The sequence below is a fragment of the Pteropus medius genome, unplaced genomic scaffold (assembly GCF_902729225.1).
Source record: "Pteropus medius unplaced genomic scaffold, Ma_sr-lr_union100, whole genome shotgun sequence".
NCBI lineage: Eukaryota > Metazoa > Chordata > Mammalia > Chiroptera > Pteropodidae > Pteropus > Pteropus medius.
In genome coordinates this window covers 35,656,464-35,672,104 of record NW_024354875.1, presented here as the reverse complement: position 1 = coordinate 35,672,104, position 15,641 = coordinate 35,656,464, and the positions used below count along the sequence as shown (strand labels likewise).

The 15,641-nt window shown below is 39.3% G+C and overlaps 1 pseudogene; it reads right to left on the bottom strand.

Annotated features, from left to right (window-relative positions):
- Positions 1 to 3,874: 3,874 nt before the first annotated feature.
- LOC120597256 (uncharacterized) lies at positions 3,875 to 3,992 on the bottom strand (annotated as a pseudogene).
- Between the last annotated feature and the right edge of the window lie 11,649 nt (positions 3,993 to 15,641).

Sequence of the window (15,641 nt, the reverse complement as noted above, 5' to 3'; positions counted from 1 at the left end):
TCTGCAGAAGAATTTTTTTCCTACTTGTAATAAATGTGTTTAAGCCAGAATCAAATTTTGATACTTTAGAAAAAAAATCAGCCAGTACAATTGATAGCATCAGTTAAAGGAATGAAACACTTTTGCATAGAAACAATGATTCATGAACCGTTCTTCCCTACAGGAGATGAAACCATTTGGGCTTTCCTCAGAGATGCTTATATTACTGGCAACGTTTAAAAAAACTTCATTATATAGAGAAAATTCCAGCCTTCTATTTTTCTTCTTGAGAGGGTTCAGTAGTTGCTTGGGTATATGTGTGTCTCTTGGTGAGCGTGTGTGTGTGTGCGCACACACACGAGTGTGTTTCGTAAAATTAGATTCTAGCAAAGGGAAAGTGCATTTATGCAAAAGCAATTCATCAACCACTTCTGTGCTCAGAATTCACCGAGGTAATTTAGATACTTTAATGGCAAGGTAGTTTGGGTAGGTAGGAGGTGATGTCCCCTCCCCCGTTCAACAGCTATAGTAATAGAAAATGTGTGCTCTAAATGAATCTTTTCAGGAAAGTAATTCTCGTTTTAATTATTTATCCTCTACCAAATATAAAATATAATTACACAGCCAATGTCCATGGGAGCAAAATTCACAGTGCAGCATGGAGTACAAGAGCTTTCTGCTTTTAGAAATTTCCCATTTAGAAAAGAAGATATTCAAAAAATAAGATTAGCCAATTGAAGCTTTTAGGGCTAATCAGATTTTCATAATGTTAGTGTTTAGCAAGAGCCCTCTGCTTGCTCAAACACAATGGCTCCAGAATTTGCAGTGTTTTTACCATGGCCTTGACCTTTATGATGTCAGACATATATTACTCCTCTGCTATAATTTACTATTGACATCATGGATTAAATTTGTTGTTTCAGCTAATGTAACTGAGCAAGCAAGGTAGATTGTGAAACCAAAGTCAGCTACTGAAATACGAGGGTTGTCAAGTGTAAATTTACAAAAGATATTCAGACTGGGTGTGGAAGACAAAAATAAATGGACAAAGAAGCTGTTTTTGACAGACTGCAAGGGGCTGGAGACTTCAACTTGAACATTGTAAATCCAAATGTCACAAAACACTGCTGCAGAGTGAGAGACGTGTCTATTCCTCAGGAATATAAATGGTGATGGGAAACCAAACTTTCAAGATGCTGTACATGTTTGAAAAGTATATATCCCTGCTGCCCAATAATAGACTCACTGATCTCTTTTTCCTCTCCCCAAACCCCAGCTTGAAAACATTGCTAGTCCCCACCCCAAAACCATAATGACCATAACTCCAGTGTTCTGCAACACCGTTTGGACAAGGGGCTAAGGAACGTCAAGAAATACATTAAGATGCATTTTTTAAAGAAAAATAAATTACCCCGGTGACTGTATTCCCCGAACGTGCGTTTTCACGTCTCATACAAATAATGTTTTTAATACCAAAGCATAAGTCGCTTAAGAGGGGATATTGGAACGACTGAACATGTGAAGGTGCTCCCATCATTCAGCATCTAATCCCTCGGAAAGTAGGTGAGCCACCTCCACGACTGGCGTCTTAGAATAACAGTCTGGCTGGCAGGGCTGTAGCAGTATGAGACTGCTAATTCATAGTCAGCCTTTCTTTGTAACCTTCTGAATGTTTTATTTCCCCAGATACGCTGCAAGCTAAAAGAATTTCAGAAACACTGAAATGAGAGCACGATAAATGTGGGCTACATGAACCGGTGAATGGGTGAATCGCACAAGAACGAGAAGCCTAGAAAATGAAGATGCTTTTCGAGGTTGTTTATAGGTGATGCCCATTTGGATTTCTCAGTTTACTTCAGAGTTGAACTAGATCTCCTGGACAGTAGTCAGCGGTCATGCCTTTGGGGCACTGTTAGGGGGATGGAGAGCCTGGGGTTCCTCTTGTCCCTATAAACTCACTTAATAACCTGTTATACAGCCTTTTCTACAGAAGGTAAGAGAACTCCATCTGAGTCCATGAGTCAGATATACAATGATTATTTATGGAATAACACATAGTACTTATGCAGTACTGGGCCTTGAAAGTGCACAGTAATTATTACAAATAGACTTTGCCCTCAAATTTAAACCCTAATGTCCGTGTGTGTATATGTGTACGAGAGAAAATGCATATTCTAAGAGCAACTCTAATGTAGGAAAATGAGGACACGAATACATTCTTTGCTTCTTGACCCAAATAGTGCCTTTGAATAAGCTGGCAAAAGACTCAGTGGGGCCAGACAGTATTTTCAGGTAGTTGTGAAAAGAAATGACACAGAAAGCTCTCATTTACATCCATTTTGGTTAGTCACGGAGATACCAAATTGAGAATGGGGTGACCAGCCTGGGTGAGAGAAGCCTGGAAGATGTGCTGTGAACCTAATTTAAAAAAAAAAAGAACCAAGACACCCTTGAGCTGACTCCAGATGTAACCTTAGGGAGAGAGATTCACAACCTGCAAAGGAGGCTCTAACTTGCCTAGATTTCTTGACACCTCTTTAAGTTAATTTGCAGATGATTGACTGCAGGTTAATTGGACACCCTCCAGAGCTCCCTCTCTTGGTGTAATTTAAATGCCGATGGTCCCACATCTTTTTGATTTTTGAGCTTTCATGAGTGTGAAATTTTATTGTAAAAGCTGATGGCTTAATTCCACCTGAGGAAAATACTATATATTTTTTTAGAAAAATACCTCCTCTGTTTAGTTATATCCTCAACTTTTAATTCCCTGACTCTGGCACTTAGTTAATATTCCATCTCATATTTTCACGAGCTGTTTACATTGGACTGTAGCCATTGTGTATTAATTTATCTCTATCTCCCTCCAGGCCGGTGGATTAGTTCGGATGCATTCAGCTGCATTTAACAAAAATCCAAAGACAGTGGCTTAACCAATATCTTCTTCACATGTCATAAAGTTCATGAGTAATATGTGCACAGTTGGTGCAGCAGCTTTTAAACCATGAAGGATGAGGCTCCTTCCAGGTTCTTGCTCTGCCATCTTAACCTGTGGCTTTCATCCTCATGGTTTCACATAGAATGGGGAAAATGGCAATGATGTAGAAAAAAGTAGGGTCTTTATGAGGAAAAGAAAACATTCCCAGAGTACTCAGCAAAATTCTACTTGGTTAAAACTAGGTTACTTTTAACTGCAAAAAAGACTGGGAAATAGAGGTGTCATCTGGGCACAATGCTATCCTGAACAAAATAAGGCATCTGTGGGCACTGAGAAAGGAAAAGAACAGAGATTAGGTAGACAGCTGGGTGTGTCACCACACCCATATGCCTGGTGCCTCTGCGGTATGTACATGTTGAAGTGAGTTACAGACTATGCAAAGACATAAAGACTGCTGTCAAACTTTCTAACACACAATGAAAAGCACTCCATAGTGATACTTTTTTTCTGAAAACTGGGAAGATGATAAACTTTCCAGATGCTCCTGTATATACAGTTACGAAAATCCCTTTGACATTTCCTTATTTGCAAAATGACAGGAACATTGGACCATGAGACCAAATAACCTGGGTCTGGAACGCATTTTGCTACCAACTATGTTGTTTCCTCTCTCCAGGCTCCAGGTTTCCTAGCTGGTCTTACTATCTACACTCTGGGTACCTCTGCAAGTCCATTCTCCCCCCAGCAGTTACACATCTCTTCACGGCTTAAAATTCTTTAGCGGCTTAGGTTGAAATCCAGAGTCCTCGGGATACGGTCATTGTTTTTTTGTTTGTTTGTTTCATTTTGTTTTTTGTTTTGTTTGTTTATTTGTTTCTTTTTAAGTGAGGCAACACTTGGTTGACCTCACAGATTGCAAGGACCTTGTCAGTTTACAATTCCTTATTTTTTTATTTTTTACGCCTACAGCACCTGGTCTTCCTAGGTGGGCTCCCATCCAAGTACTAACCAGGCCCGACCCTGCTAGCTTCCGAGATCATACGGGATCAGGCTTGTTCAGGGTGGCATGGCCGTAGACTGGTCATTGTTTACATGTCCTGCTCCATCAGATAAGACTCCCCTTGCTGCTCACTTCTCTCTGCCATGCTGGCCTCCTTTGTCCCCTTAACCATGTCAAGCTCCCTGCTGGCCTTTGCACTTGCTCTTCTCTCTGTCTGGGATGCTCTGTCCCAAGGTCTTAAGTGACTGACTCCTTATTATTATTCAAGCCTCAGTTCAAATGTCACCCCCTAATGCTGATATCTAAAGTACAACCTTCCACCCCAGTCCTCTCTATCACAGAACCCTGTGTACATCAGCGCATACTACAATCTTTAATTACCTTGACAATTTATTTATTTGTTTATTGTCTTCCTCCTATAGAGAATGTAAATTTCTTGAGAACAGGAACCTCTTCTCTTTTATTCACCACGGGTAATTCTGGCCTAGTTTCTATCAAGTACACATATAACAAATGTTTGTTGAATGAGTGAATGAAGAATGAGGCCCTTTAACTTAATTACACAAGTTCCTTCCAACTCTAAAATCCTATGATTCCATCTCACAGGTTTACCGTGAGCATGAAATGAGACGATTCATGTGAGTGTATTTTTTAAACTGCTAAGCAGTGCACAAATATTAAGGCCATTTTTAAAATAGTGTGATTTAGGGCAATTTGTAAACTATTAAAACTTGGCTCTTTGAACATTGTTTACAAATCAAAGCCTGAAATGATAGAAATCAGATCCAGAGCAAATGAGCCATTTTGAAATGAAGTATTTTCTAAAGAGGCGACATTCTGGAAAACAATACCAACTGAGCAATTAATTGTTCCCTCACTCAGCTCTGTAGAAGGTAATTCTCTTCTCCTACTCTACAATATTTGAGGAACTTCTATTTGTAAGTCATTTCTAAAAGGCAGCAATTTATTTTGTATCAGTGATTCTGTGAACTGAAGGCCCCACTAGGTGAGATTATATATCTCTGAAACACCTACCAGGTACGAAATTGCATCGACGTAAGCTCAAGATGATGGAAGATATACCTGTTTGAAAACATTCATTGGCCCAATTTTGTTTCCAGATGGAGTACTGAACCAGAAATGAAACCTGAGAGTCAGCCTTGATGTTCTTTAGCTGTGTGCCAGACTTGGCTGGAGCCAGTCAATACTTGCTTTTAATGACAGAATAAGCATGTATTCCCAAATGGTGATTTGAAACAGACACCTCACCTCATGTGGACATGTCACCTTAGTTATAGAAGTTTTGTTAGGAATACCGGGTCTTATGACACTTTTCTGTTTCTGTCAGTGGCTCCCCGGTGCCCCCAAAGATTAAGTCTGATCTTCTGGCATTCAAAACCACACTACATAGCCCAGACTAATTCTTAAGCACATAATCTCCTTGTTACTATATAGGTAATCTATATTCCAGCCAAACTGAATTCTATGGAATTTTCAGAACATGACTAGTACTTTGTTACCTGCCTCACTTTGCCGTGTTGTCCCCAACTCTTGAGGTCCCCCTTCCACAACCCCTCCCAAACCCATATGTGGAAAAAGTTTGCCTCCTTCTTAAATCCTGGAATCCCCCACCTGGGAGCATGCTCTCCGTGCTCTTTGTTTTTAATTATAATAATTATAATTACTGAGATCATGTACAAGACAACATGCACAAGATATCATCTCAGTAGCTTAAAATAAGCTATAGTGAGAGTATCTACACAGTGGAAATAAGCATGAGCTACAAAACAGCACAGCCCTCACTTTGTTTCAGATCACCAATTGCTAAACATTTACCAGTATACCACAATCTGGAGTCCACCCTCTCAACCATTACATTACACTGCCTCCCCTATTTGTGTATTGAAATATTACTCCCATTAGATTGTGAATTCCTTGAGGTAAAAAAATAAAAAAGAAATGAAAAACCTATATCCTACTCATTTATATCTCATGCTTTCTGGCACATTGCCTTCCTTGTACACAGTAAGTATGCAATACGCAGTAAGTATGCAATATGCAGTTAATGGAATGACTTTATAATTAATTCCCAAGGTAGCTAATACTAATATTCTATTGTGAAATGGAAAACGTAATAACTGCTCTTCTAGTTAAGCCAAAATATTTCTAACTCTTTAAATATTACACACTTGGAGATAATGCTGTCAGCATGAGCAAACAATGAGAAAAGAGTCCTAGATGCTGAGCCCAGAGGGATCTCAGGCACCACCAAATGTAACTCCCATGTTTGACCAAAACTGATCTCTAGGATCTAGTGGTTGTCAGCCTCTTGAGGACAAAGCCTACATTATTCATCTGTTCTTTTCCTGTTGCACGTAACACAGTAACAGTCCCAAAGCAGGGATGATCTAACAATGAAAGAAATTCTAACGTATCAGAAGATAGTGTTCGGACAAAAATATTTAAGTGGGTGACAGCCTCTGTGGGGCATCCAGAAGAAGTGAGGAATTAACGGGACTTGACTGAGGAAACGTTTCCCTGAAACAGTAGGACATGGCATAATCTAGAGGATTGGCACTTCACTTAACAAATACTAGTAATAGTCACTATGTGCCAGGCATGGCTTTAACACTTTTACAATAATAACTCATTGATTCTTGAGGAGAAAGAGAGGTTAAGTAACTTGTCTGAAGTCAAACGGCTGAGCTACACAGCCAACCAGTCTTAACCAGGATGTGCTGCTGTTTGCATAGGCCAGGCAGTTATGGCAAAAGCCTGCGATCAGGCCAATGGGGAAGAAGCAAGTTTGGAGAACTTCTTAAAGGCCAGGAGCCAGGGAGGCAGAGTGCTAGGGCAGCCTGGGAGACAGAGCTGTGATGGGGCAAAGAGGCCAGACTGTTCTCACCAGATGCAGGTGCAGCTGGGGCTGATGGGGCAGAACCAAAGGAAGCAGGTTCTCGATGTCAATCCCACTCTCCCTCAAGAGTAAAGAGGTGATTGATCCATCCTTGGCAAGCAGTTTCGTGGCCCGGAGCAGGCTCTGGGGGCAGATTGCCTTGGATCTGGATCCCAGTTCCACCTCTGAACAGCTATTGACCTTGGACTCTTAGACGAACTGAGAAGGAGGCAGGTGTCAGATTCTATGCACAGTGGAACATTGCTGAGGGATTTTACATAGAGGCAATGATGGAATTTTATTTGTACTTTAGAAAGATGATTCTGGCAGGAGTTTTAAAAATCGATTAATGGTATTGTCCCACCTTTAGTAAAAAGTTTAGTAATTTGCAAACATCAATCACATTTTTTGCCCTAACCATACCCCTGTAGTCTAAATTCCTTAATATTTTTCTTTAAATTTTGAAACGGCCTGTTTTCTTTAAATTATTCAAAAATAAACATTCCATCACAAGCACAAATGGAAAGTCAGTGTCATTTGCTTTAAAAAGGAACACAGTGGAAGCAATTATTTAAAAATGAACACAACGGAAGCAACATTAACAAAATAGTATTATAGAATTCGATCCAGATACTTTTAAAATCAAAAGTGTTGAGTCTGAGGACTGCTTTAACTTTGTTAAAAACAATGACAAAAAGCAGTTTAGCAAGTGTCAGATGGGTGTTAAGGATATGTTAGCCCCAACCTGAGACTTTCTTCATTTCTCAATTAGATAGATTAGATACAGAACAGAAAAGGTAATGACTTTCTCATCACCTGATCTAGTGTTCCAAGCCCAAATTGCCTGGAAGCATCTTATACTTTACGAAACATGAAATAGGGCAGGACTTACATTTTACATCTGGAACCAATGAGAGTAAGAGTATACAGGCGTGCACATGCACATTGGTGCGCACGTGCGCGCGTGCGCACACACACACACACACACACACACACACACACACACACACACACACACAGATACAAAGAGTTCCAGGCAGTGATACTCACTCTTACTCTGTGTGATGGGCTGCAATATGCTTTATCTCATTCGTTCTCTTTCTTTTTAAAAACATTTATCAGGAATCCTGAATTGATTTTACCACCCACTAATCGTTGTGAAAATCTCATACTTTGAAAAACTCTGAATTAAGGGACACTGGACTGGAGGTAAGACAACAACAGAAGAGGCTTTGCTAATAGTCTAGAAAATAAATGATGGATCCTAATGGATTTTAGTGGCAACAGGAGGTAAAATTGACAGAAAGCGATTTTCATACTTACCTTTAAAAACGTTCAGTGTTTCACATAGGAAGGTGGCGTTTATAAATCCATTTCTTGTGAGTTAGTTTAATATGAAGCAAGCTCCCTAATAACTGATCAACTTTGGGATGACTTTTGATAGGAAAGCACCGCTGCCTGGAAAGCTAGCTACTGGCATCAAATTTTTAAGGCAACACAATCAGTGAGCATCAAATCTGACCACGTTATTTTTTTCACACTGGAAAGTATCTACTTTGGAAAGTATCTACTTTGCAAATTCCATTCACGTTATGCTTTTCAAGAAATCTTCACGGACACACTTGGGTTTTTTAACGCTGTACAACAATTGTTGTCTTGGATGATAGCTTGTTTTGTAACCCTCTGGTACTCAAATGAGTGTGACAGTAATGGAATTAAAATCGTAATTACATTGTGCTCGTATAGTTTGTTCGAGTGAAACTTAATGATTGGGTTCCACTGAGCAAATGCAAAATATGAAAATGTCTCAAGTTTATAGCACAAGGAAAAAATACATGTTCTTGAACGGCTCTGGAAAGGCCACCTCTATTTACAAGTGAGCTGTAAAATAAACAAGCTTTATCTTTAATTTACCTTTGCTACGGCACCAAGATGCTTAGATGTTAAGAAAGGACTGTATGTGATGCATTTGCCAGACAAAAAGCTTTCCCTGTTATTAATGACTGGTGGTGCCCCAGTGTAATCAAAGGGCACAGCTGCAGTGATATACGGCAGTGACAAACTCGGGATCTTTCCTTCTCAGTGCTAACCTAACTGCGAGCAGCCAAGAACTTCCAACACTGTATATCTACAAGATAAATAGCACAAGATATGAATATACGTATTGCTTACAGTCTTGAAAAGTATTGTTATATCCTTCCTCCACAGTCACTCTAAATATGACACCAGAGCATTTTTCACCATTTCAGTACAATTCTTGTGTGTAAATGGCAACAGTTTTCTAGTGGAGATTTAAAACCCTGCAACTGTACCAGTTGCCGCAGTCTGATTTGAAAACCGGTGACTACACTGCTGATGGTGTCAGTAAAGTAGGTTTCCGGAGATTCATAACCCCTTTTATATTGACAGGCAGCATCACAAGAAGGAAGCATTTCAAGAATATACTAGAAATCATTTTTATTTTTACTCCTCGATCATGCCAAGATGATCTAAAGGGAAAACTCAGAGTCACTCATGATGTGAATTTGACATGAAGGAATCCATAAGAAAAATGCACTGGTGCTTTTATTTCCAGCTATTAAGTCATTTTTTCCTCTCTTTCCCGCCTGCTTTGAACTTGTGACCAGTAAGTGCCATATTTTGCTTTGTTAAGGGTTCGAGAAATGCATTTAATTGGGAGTTATGGCCAAGGTAAAACACAGACTAAATAACCACCATGAAAAGAAGTTAGCTTTCTGCACTTAGTCAGGTGTGAATTCCGGTGGAAAAATTCTATAATTACTGACCAGGTTTCCATTAAAAATGAAGTGAAGAAAACCACTGAATGGACAAAGCAAGGTCTTTTCCCAGATCAATAGCAAAGACACGTCCATGCACACACAGAGGAAGTCAGTGCAGCTCCATGACCTTTTCATGAACTTTCTGGGAGACGGAAAGATCATTCAAAGGGCAGAGGTCAGCATTCATGCTGGTCACAAACAAAAATCAGATTGAGTCTCCTAATGAAGGATTTTTGACTCTCACCTACTGGTGCAAATTAAATACTATCATTGCACATTTTCCTATGTTATCGATTTCAGAAAAAAATTGTTTCTGTACTTACAGCTTGTATTAACATTTATTTACCAACCTGTGTTATTTTGCTATATTTATCAAGCATCACAAGACTAAAGATGAGATCTCAAAACCAGAAAACTTCATTCGAGATGGGAATCTTTAGCTCATTGAGAAGGACAAATGGTCAAGATGGCTCTCTCTGGGTGATGAGACCCCCTGCCACCCACCAGCCCAGCACAACCAGCACAAAGGGAAGAGCAAGAGCAGGATTCCTGAAAGACGAGGTAACTGTGAGTTAGGGAGAGAGTTTCAGTGAGAAATAAACCATCCAGGTCATGAGGGGAAGGAAACCTGGGCATTTCTCCTCTGTGGACACAGAGCCACCTCGCAAAGAAATAGTGCAGCTCTCGGATTTCTGACCCGGGTAGGGTCAGAAAGAGACAGAGTGGGGATAACTAGGAAATCTGGAGCATTATATGAAAGAGCCTTGTTTTCAGTAGACTGGCCTCCGAGCAACATCGCTATGAAACCTGAAAACTGAAAAGGGTCCTGGGCAGAAGGTGCCCACACAAAGACACCAACAGGTCATTTTCTTGCCAGTGTTCTTCGACAGAGAGGAACCGGAGCAGACTGAAGTCCGTTCGAGTCAAGTAGCGAGAAGGCAACTTTGGGGGCTTTGAGAAATCAGGCAAGGGTCAAAATATAGGAATCCTACTAGTCTGAAATCCCATAACCCAGCTATCAATTAAGAAGGAAAAGTATTTTCAGAAAAACTGATTCAAGTACTACAAGTCACAAATGGCTTTGCATCCCTCGCTAAATAATTCACAGAAGTTCAAAAGTTAGAGAGCCCTAAAGCCTTTAATAAATGCACATGTAACAACATACAGTGAAATCTGGGCACTAATTTTCTTGTGTTTCAACATGTGTCCTACAGACACTCATTATTCCTGTCTGCCCATGTTCTATTTTCCTGGGTATAGCATTTAATTTTCTTAGTCACTTGACATATGACATGAGCAAATTTCAATACCTCTTAAGGCCATTCCTACCAGTAGTTGCTTTGTGAAACTTTAATTCTCAATATTATATGCTAAATTGGAAATTATCTCCTAGTAAAAAAAAGTTGATCTATGGGGCATGCAAGGAAGTGGGGTGGGCTGGGAGGGTGGATGCTGACTCAGCCTGTAGAACTGAAATTTGTATTATTCAGCTTACCTTCTTTGTTTCTAGGAAAATAACTGCTTGGTGATTGTGTGTGTGTGTGTGTGTGTGTGTGTGTGTGTGTGTGTGTGTGTGCGACCAATCAGAACAGAGGTAAGCTCTGACCAATCAGAATGGAGTATTATCTAGTGCTGGGGCAAGCTACTGGAAGTCTTCTGCAGATACTAGTTTAACCTCTTAGCTGCTGAACTGTGGAAAGGTGGAAGATATACTGGGAAGGAGACTGTTAGCTCAGGTAATAGATAACATTTAATATCCTCTTAGTCCTGGGAGAAAGATGGTGTATTGGTTAAATACACCATCATGGTTAAAATCCTGATTCTACCACTTACAGGGTAAATAGTGTTGAGCAAGTTATTTAACTTCTCTTGGCCTCAGTTTATTCATCTGTATAATGGGCATAATACTAGTAACCTCAGAGGATCATTTAGAGAAGCATATATAATCCTGCGCACTGTTCATCTACCCTCAGCAGTCCTCTGAGTGAATACGTTCTATTATCTGCATTTCACAGATGAGGAAATAGAAGTTCTGTCAGGGTGACTAACTTGCCATCGTCTCATATCTAGTAAGAGGCAGAGAAGAGACTCAACCCAGGAAGTCCTGCGTGGAGCCCTGTGTCAACCACACAGACTGACCCCAGAAAGTCTATTTGCTGTTGGTCTTAATAGCTCTGCTTAAATGGTATTTATTTAAAATACATAAACTGCTTATAAATTGACTTAATGTAATGGATTTCTGTCTAGCTTTTTCCAGAAAGGTTGATTTGTCTAAGTTTGCACAACTAATTAGTGACAACGTCGCATTGAGCCCCCATCTCCTGGTTCATAGTGCAGTATTCTTTTCATCCTGCACAAAGCCCTGAATACAGCCTTAAGAACAGATCATGAGACCACCCTGTAGAGCACAGTGGACGAAAATGTGGGCTGGAGAGTCACACTGCCTGAATTAGAATTCCGGCTCCACTGCTGTGTCCTGTGTCATGACCTCTTTGTGCCTCACCTTCCTCATCTGGAAAATGGGGATGATATAAACAATATGGCCTGTTTCATCCAGGTCATTGTGAAGATTAAGTGAGTCATGCACGTGAGCATTTAAAACAATGTCTGGGACATTAAAACCTCTGAATAAATGTTAGCCGTTATTTTTTTTTTTTCCTTCAAGTACATGGCCTCTGTGTAATCAGATCATCGGCCGAATTTCAGAAATTTTGCCTTGTACTTTTCAGGAAGATGCTGAGTCAAGAGGACTGAAGTGGGTACATGGTGGACTAAAGTACTAATTAGAAGAATAAAGAGTTATTCTAAGTCTCCTGAAGAGGAATGGTTAAGCCTTAGTTCTGAAATCAGATAATACTTCAAAGAGTCTTGGTAACATTATAGAGAGAGAGGTCTGAAAAAGTATTGTAGTTGTAAAAGGAAAAAATTAGAGGGAAACCCATGAAAGCATACCATATCCTAGTGACAGTAAATTTAACTAAGAGAAGGTTCGGGGATTACAAGAATCATATTCAAATCAGAAAAGGAGAGCAAACACAGCTAAAATATAATTTGTGTGAAACATTTTACTTAAAATGTCTATTTTTAAAAGGAACTAGAATATGAAGCATAATGTAAACGTGTACTGGAATGAATGGAGATTATAATGAACCTGAAATAAATATTAAATCTAATTTTGGGGGGAGAACATAAAGACTTAAAAATCTATTTCCTTTCCGTCTACTCTCATAAAATTTTTATTTAATTATTCATAGAGCACAATGAGTAGATTTCTGCCTCTTTTCCCTTTTAATGTGTTCAACTTGGCTTTACGCACGCATCAGAAAGCAGCTTACAATGGAAGCCTTTTGTCATCTGTAGATAGAAATGTCAGAAGCGGAGCCTTTACCAGCACAAGGTATAAAGGATTCCCCCAATGCCATCTGTCCTTCAAGGTCAAGCCCTGCACAGCTGCACACCCGGGATGGCCTAGGATCACCTGGGTAACCTCTGGGTGACATTCATATTTGAGATGTGACCTAAGATGAGGAAGAAAGCGGAGAAATAGTAACACGATACTTAACAGATTCAGGTCCAAGTGATCACACATTTGACTTCCTGCAAGGCGTAAATTCATTATCTTCAAAACTGGGCTATTCACATAGCAGGCATTCCTTCTAAACAGCTGCAAATCATAAGTCGTACTCTTTAAAGTACCCTATATGATGGACCCTATTTTCCTTGTTTCAGTAAGAAATATCAAGAGATTTCAGTGGCCCCCTGTTTTTTACAGACCCTATGAATGGGTCCTTCAAAGCTGCCTCGCTCTCCAGAGATTCAGATTCCCATAATAAGATCATATTTTTAAAAATAAATTTTTTAAATTCCAGAGCTAGATAACCCTTTACAATTCACCATTCTCTTTTTTGTCAACATTCACCTTTTTTTTTTTTTGTACAACATCCTGTTAAACAAAGCGGTTTTGACCAAGAGCTTCTGGAAAAAGATATGTGTCGATGCTGCTTTCTTGTAGTACTTGGATAAGGTCAGCACATATTGATACCTAGGGGCCTTAGATACAATTGTTTTCATAGCTTTAAGTGTAAAAAACATTTTAATCAATGGAATTCTCCTTTTCGAATCTGTTAAAAATCATAGAATCATAATATGTAACTTGGAGACATCCACAGTAATGTGCTAAAGCCAACTCGTAACTTGCTAGCAAGTGTCAATCACGTACATTTCTTTCCAACTCAAGTCTGGTACCTTCAATTTAGCCATAGTGGAAGTATTTACACCTTAGACACTGGCAGATGCTTCCTCTTCTTACCACTCCTGAAGCTGGTTGTGAAACATTTACCAGTGCACAACGGATTTAACAGGGCGGTAGATTTAGCCCTGGACCCTAAAGCTGGCGAAGGTTGTTTCTGTGGACACCATTCACTGCAATGTATTCGTTACCTGAATAGTGTTTATTGTGCTCATGCCTTAAATAGATATCCAAGGATGATGTGATATGGAGGAAAATAATGCAAATGATTATGCTTGTTAAACTAGTTTTAATAAGACTACTTTTTCATTAAATATAAAAACCGCTATTAAGTAGGATAAATATAAACTCACAAGACAATGACTGGCAGAGTCTTATAGAAGTATAAAAAGGTTGAGAGTAATCAATCGTCTGATAAAACAGCCTTTCAAGAGAAAAATATCTCTACTATATATGTTTGTTTTTTTCTTTCTCTAAAAAAAAAAAATCTACCTCACATCTTAAAATAAAAAAACATGAATCTTTTCAGATGTTTCACGCTAATGAAATAACTTCCTCTCAGTAGAAGGTTGTTCAATAAAGTGGATTTAAATTTGACTTGTGATTAATTCTGCCTCCTTCCCTGCTTCGGCATTCCTGACTTTTGGTACTACACATCCTTCCAGGAGAGTTTAGTAGTAAAACCATGGAGGGAGTTTAGCTTTTATCGATTCTGAAAGAACAATATAACAAGATACTGACAATAATAAACAGATACAAAATTGTTTCAGCCTGGATACAATTGCAGCCATATAACCCTTGGTGGCCTCTTTTATATGAACTGTTATTTTTCTCTCCACAATGACTAACACGGAAACTAGCATCCATCCAATTGAGCAGGTTCTAGTTGCTCAGGAAATGGTTAAACTACTACAGGTTAGCCCTGCAACCTCGTGGAAATGCTCTGATTAGTCTCCCACACAAAACCAATTTGAGCCATTTATTTTGCTAACAATTCCCAATAGAGTCAAGGCACTGCACAAGTCAACTTTTAAGAAAAACTTACCGTCACACATAACTTTGTCGAGAAAAGGTTACTTCTGAGAAAGACACAGATTTCATGAATTTTCCTGAAATGTCCATATGGCCTTTTATTAATATTGAGGAATTGCACGATTCTGCAATTTTTTAAAAGCCACCACACAAGTTCAGTCTGGTTTAATGTAATGCTGTTTCTGAAAATATAAAATAAAACTTTGACTCATAAATTCTCTGGAGTAAACAATTCAAATGTAATAATTACTTCACATGCTCCCAGCCACAGAGAAGGAGGATATGGGTCCCTAACTCTGGAATCCAGTAATTATCTAGTCAGTCAACAAATATATGTCGGGTGCCCTCTGGATACATGATGTTGTTAATAGGTGCATGTACAAATTATTTTTGTTTGCACATTGCAAATATGTCTATATCTCATCTTCCAAAACAGAGTCTCTAGGGGGAAAGAAAGTCAAACAGTTAACAACATATTTCTCAGCTAACAACTCATATTCCAAAATGGATGATTCATAATCGAGTCAGCTGCTCTCTGTTCGAAGGTCATTATAGGAGCAGCCAGGGCAGAGGGTGACATTCTCCTGTGATGCCACAGCCCCTCCAAAATCATCTTGTAGCTAACAAGCCACTGTCTTCAAACCATGTACACCTGAGTGAGCAAGATTTGGCGTGATGGTTGAGGGAGAAAAAAAAAAGATGAAAAGGAAAAAGAGAAAGAGAAACACAAGATTCCTGGTCTTTGAGATAGAAAATATAATCTCTTGTAT